This window comes from Hypanus sabinus, chromosome 28, assembly GCF_030144855.1.
Source record: "Hypanus sabinus isolate sHypSab1 chromosome 28, sHypSab1.hap1, whole genome shotgun sequence".
NCBI classification, from domain to species: Eukaryota; Metazoa; Chordata; class Chondrichthyes; order Myliobatiformes; family Dasyatidae; genus Hypanus; species Hypanus sabinus.
This window is the reverse complement of record NC_082733.1, coordinates 16,035,794-16,041,793: the sequence shown is the minus strand read 5'-3', so window position 1 is coordinate 16,041,793 and position 6,000 is coordinate 16,035,794.

Sequence of the window (6,000 nt, the reverse complement as noted above, 5' to 3'; positions counted from 1 at the left end):
TGAGGCACTACCTCTTTAAGATGACTTTGATGGAGGGAGGGTTGTGCTCATGATGGAACTGGCCGAGTCTGCAGATTCTATGATCCTTCTGCATTGAAGCCTCCATGCCAGGCTGTGATGTAACCAGTCAGCATGTTCTCCAGAATACACCTATAGAAATTTACAAGAGCATTTGGAGTCATTCAGATCTCCAAAAGCGCCTTAAAAAGTAGCGTCACTGCAATGCATTCTTCATTATCGCAATAATGCATTGGGCCCAAGATAGAACCTTTGAGATGCTGACATCCATGAACTTGAAGCTGCTCACCCTTTCCAACCCTGATCTCCCAATGAGGACTGGTGTGTGTTCTCATGACTTCCCATTCCTGCAGTCCACAAACAATTTCTTAGTCTTGCTGATGTTGAGTGCCAGGTTGTTATTGCGACAATACGCATCCAGCTGATCTATCTCACTCCTCTACGACACCTCATTGCCATCTAAGGTTTTTCCAACAACGGTGGTGTCAACTCTGAATTTTTATTCTTATTTTATTTATTGATAGAGCACAGTACAGGGCCTTCTGGCCCAACAAGCTCGCACTACCCAATTATACGCATGTGACCAATAACCCACTAAACCATAGGTCTTTATAATGTCGGAGGAAACTGCAGCACCTGGAGGAAACCCAAGCAGTCAATGGGGAGAATGTACAAACTCTGGACAGACAATGTATATGCATTTGATGGTATCTACACAGACATGAGTATTGAGAGAATCGAGCACTAGGCTAAGCACGTCCTAGAGGTGTGCCTGTGCCATCAAACAATCAAGTCAGCAATGCTAGATTAAAGTCTAAATTGCTATTTCAATTGTTACTTCTCTGTTTTTCAAAAAATTTTGTTACTCTTGCTTATATATTTGTATATTCAGCTGTTTGCCTATAAATTATCAGTAGATGTTCAGTTATTTGTACATGGTTCTATACTTGCATCGCTTCTTGGTCTGTGAGCACAAGATATTATGGTAGCACAAATCAAGACTGTCCTTGTTTCACAGACTGTTCCTTCCAGAGTAAATTCCCTTATCTAATCAGCTTCAACTACTTTGCACAATAAATAAGTGAACATAAGGTCTCCTGTCTTTTGTTTTTGCCTTTTCTCTCTTGCCTTGCTGATACAGGTTGACTCTATCTGGCCGGTATTATGAAGAGCATCTAACAAAATGGCTGTAACGGTGAGATTTTCACCTCATTTTTGACTTCCCAACAACCATCTGGACAACATTATCTCCAGATCCAAAAGCAAAGAGGAGATGTCATCACCAATCCATGCTAACTGTGGTCTCTCAATAAGGAAATAAAGGATCCATTTGCAGGGGAGGTACAAAGGCTCAGATTTAGACACTTTGCGATTAATACTGAGGGGACGATGATATTGAATGCTGAGCTGTAATCGATTAACATCAACCGAATATACACTTTACTGTGTGCTCAGTATCCAAAGTAGTCCAGAAGTTGAATGTAGTAGGCCAAAACAAATGGCAGGCCATGATGCCAAATAAAGCATTAAACCTGAAAATTGATAAGTTACAGAATTTAACAAAGGAGGACCAGTAAACATTTTTCTTTTGAATTACTCTCACTGCAGTCTGCAGCACGTAATTTCCCTCCAAGTGATGTACTTTTAAATTGACTTAATGAACTACAGATTCCACGCCTTTCTGAAGAACTTGGTAGATTTAACTCTCAAGCAAGCGGATACAGCACTTTTAAGCGAAGGTTCATCACCATGGCCGGAAGCAAGGCAGGAGGGAGGTACTCCAAGCCAGGCTGAAACACAAAGGAATCAGACCTCCTCTAACACAGCTTCTTGTTTGCAAATGTGTAGTCGCTGGAGAACAAAATTGGGTACCTGAGGGCAAAATTCATGTATTGAAGGGAAATGAGAAATTGTTTTATTCTGTGTTTTACTGAGACATGGCTTACTCCCAGCATGCCAAATATGGCGATCAGACTTGAAAGCTTCTCAATACACAGGATGGACTGAACTGTGGATTCAGAAAAGGCAAGAGATGGGGGTATGTGTTTCATGATAAAGTCTATGTGGTGCTCTGATGTGGCAGTTTTGTTGAACTTGTGTTCCCCCGATCTGAATATCTAATGATCGAATGCTGTCCAATCTATTTACCAAGGGAGTTCTCCTCCATGATCCTGACCACAGTTAACATACCACCAGCAGCCAATTGTAACCAGGGGCTTGAGATTCTGCATGAGTGATTACCAAACAAGAAACTGTCTATCTGAATGTTATTCCATATCATAGTCGGGGATTTCAGTCTGGCCCAATTACCACCAACATATATAAACTGTAGCACAAGAGGTCCCAAAACACTAGACCACAGTTATACTAAGATAAGGAATGCCTACTGTTCCATGTCCAGATGGCACCCTGGGAAATCTGATCACTTGGCTGTCCTTCTCCTACCTGCACACAGGAAAAGGCTCCAGAGAATAGGGCAAGAAATAGGTGGTCACAGAGGCAGAGGAATAGCTAAGGGATTGTTTCAAGTCAGTGGACAGAGCTGTGTTCAAGGACTCATTTGTGGATCTGAGTCATGGACGTTATAAAAACCGTTGCGGACCCGCGTGTCCTCATTTTAGAGATTTCCCCAACCAGAAGCCCTGGATGAACCAGGAGATCCATAGTCTACCAACGGCCAGGTCAAAGGCATTTATGTCTGGTGATCAAGAAAGTTACAAGAGGTCCACGTAAGATCTCTGGAAAGCCATCTCACAGAAGAGGCAATTCTGGATGAACCATGAATCAATGTAGGATGCTCATCAGCTGTGGCAAAGCTTGAACACAATCACCTCTTTTAAAGTAAAATCAAGAGGCAAAGGTGACAACAGTGCTTCAATTCCAGATGAGCTCAAAACTTTTCTATGCTCACTTTGACTGTCAAATTATACAGGAATCATCATGAACTCCCACAACCCCCGATGATCCTGATGAGCCCCGGATGATCCTCAGTTTCTGAGGCCAAGGTGTGAGCAAATTGTAAGGAAGCTGAACCCTTGGGAAGCATCAGATAAGAGTACCTGACCAAGTACTAAAGACCTGTGTTGAGCACCTGACTAGGGTGTTCACTGAGATCTTTAACTTCCTGCTTCAGCAGTCTGAAATACCCACCTGTTTGAAGCAGGCTTCGATTACTGTATACCGGTGCCTAAGAATGTGTTAACCTGCTTCAATGACTATCATCCAATAGCACTTACATCCACAGTGATGAAGTGTTTTGATAGGGTGGTGACAAAACATATCAAATCATTTCTGAGAAGTGACTTGGATCTATTCCAATTTGCCTACCAGCATAACAGGTCCACAGCAGATGCAATTGGCTCTTCACTCAAGCCTGTAACATCTAGATGGTAAAGATGCATGCCTCAAGATGATCTTTATCAATTGCAACTCAGCTTTCCATGCTACTATCCCCTCAAAACTAATCATTAAGCTTCAAGACCTTGGCCTCAATACCTCCTTGTGCAATTGGATCCACAATTTCCACACTTTCAAACCCCAGTCAGTACGGTTTGGCAACATCTCCTCCATAATCACATCAGCACAGGTGCACCCCAAAGACTGTACACTTAGAACCCTGCTCAACTCACTTTCCACCTATGATTGTGTAGCTACGCACAGCTTCAGTGCCATATTCAAGTCTACTGACGACACCACTGCCATTGGCCAAATCAAAGGTGGTGATAAATCAGCATACAGGAGGGGGATTGAGAATCTGGCTGATTGGTGCAATAACAACAACCTGTTACTCAATGTCAGTAAGACCAAGGAGCTGATTATGGACTTCAAGGAGGAGGAAGCTGGAGGTCCATGAGCCAGTCCTCATCAGCGGATCAGAAGTGGAGAGGGATGGAAACTTTAAATTTCCTGGTGTTACAATTTCAGAGGAACTGTCCTGGACCAAGCTTACAATTGTAAGTACAATTGTGAGTACAATTATAAGGAATGCACTACTTCCCTAGGAGTTTGTGAGGTCTTGGCATGACACCTAAAACTTCGACAAACTTCTCTAGGTGTGTGCTGGAGAGTATATTGATTGGTATTTGAGTGAAAAATCCTAGAAGAAGTATTGGATACAGCTCAGTCTGTCACATCTAAAGCCCTCCACACCACTGAGTACCGTACATCTACATGGAGCATTGTTGCAGTAAAGCAGCATCTATCATCAGGGACACTAGCCAGGCTATGCTCTCCTCTTGTGGCTGAAATCAGGAAGATGGTACACGAGTGCCAGGACTCACACCACCAGGTTCAAGAACAGTTATTACCTCTCAACCATCAGGTTCTTGAACCAAAGGGGTTAATTTCGCTTGCTCCATCAATGAAATATTCCAACAACCTATGGACTCACTTTCAAGGACTCTTCATCTCGTTCTTGATATTTATTGGTCGCTTGCTTGTTTATTTATACATTGATTCATTCACTTATACTTCCTTTTTGTATTTGCATAGTCTATTGTCTTTTGCACACTGGTTGTTTGCCCAGTTTGTGCGGTTTTTCATTGATTCCACTACGGTTATTGGATTTAATGAGTATGCCTGCAAGAAAATATATATGGTTACAGATATATACTTGACATTACATTTACTTTTAACTTTGAAGATGTTGTTAAAAAAAGGAAACAGAGTACAAAAGTTTGGTGAAAAGCATAAAATCAAGAAGATTTATGTTGAAAAGATGAAAAAGATCAGTTAAAAGTTCATATCTTACGATCTGAAACAGGAGAGATTATATTCAGTGATAACAAAATGTCTGAGAAATTAAACAACGATTTTATGCCTATCTCCATGGAAGAAGACAGAAAAGCTTTCAGTATGAAACAATGTGGAAAAATTGAGGTCATGTACTTAGGTTGGGCAATAGAAAAGTAGAGTATGTTTTTAACTGGTGGGACATTGAAAATGTGGGGTTTCAGAATGAATTGAATAACCTTTTACTGGAACAACTGAAGTTAACATGAAAGTTTGCCAAGCAATAAGGCAAACAGTAAGTTTAGAGATTTGGTACAGTAGCAGGCCCAATAACCCCCATACCACGCAATTACCTATCTAGCTCAATAACCTACTAATCCATATGTCTTTGGAATGAGAGGAAACCAGAGCATGTGGAAGAAACCAACATGGCCACAGGGCGAATCTACAAATTCCTGAAAGACAGCGGCAGAATTGAACCCAGTTTGCAGGCACTATACTTAAGATTTATGGGGCTTGACAGGGTAGATGCAAAGTTGTCCTTTTCCCAATCCAATGTTCATAAAAACAGGGTTCAGTACAGTGGGACAGGCATTCAGGACAGATATTATAAAAAAAAACTTCTTAAACAAGAGGGTGGTGAATTTTTGGAATTCTCTAACCAGGAGGCTTCAGATGCTGAACCCATTTCAGGGTAGAGGCTGATGAATTATTTGATATTCACAATGGTTGCCCTAGATGGTTGAAAATAAACCCCAGTCTAGTTCACCAGCATCCTTCAGGGGCAGAACGCAACCATACTTCTGGTGCATGCTTATCTCCAATCCTGACTCCGGTATGTCCTGCTGAATGATCTACCTCTATTTTGTGCAATAAGTGTCAGTCAAACACAAAAAAAATGTTGGGTAGATTTTTTCCAAGATTTATAAACTGTACAAAACAGTGCAAATCGGTAATAACTTCTCCTTGCTGACTTCAAGGATGTGTGCTTAGCCCACAGCGCAACTCTCCAATCATGACTGGGTGGCCAGCTCAAGCGCCATCTGTAAATTCCCCGATGGCACCGCTGTTGCCGGTAGAATGTCAGATAGTGACAAAGAGACATGTCGGAGTGAGATAGATCGGCTGCTAACAACCACCTCGCACTTAACATCAGCAAGGCCAAGGAACCGACTGTCAGCTTCAGGAAGGGGATGTCAGCGGCGGAGAGGGTGGGTGTCGATATCAGACAGGCTCTATCTTGAGCCGCAC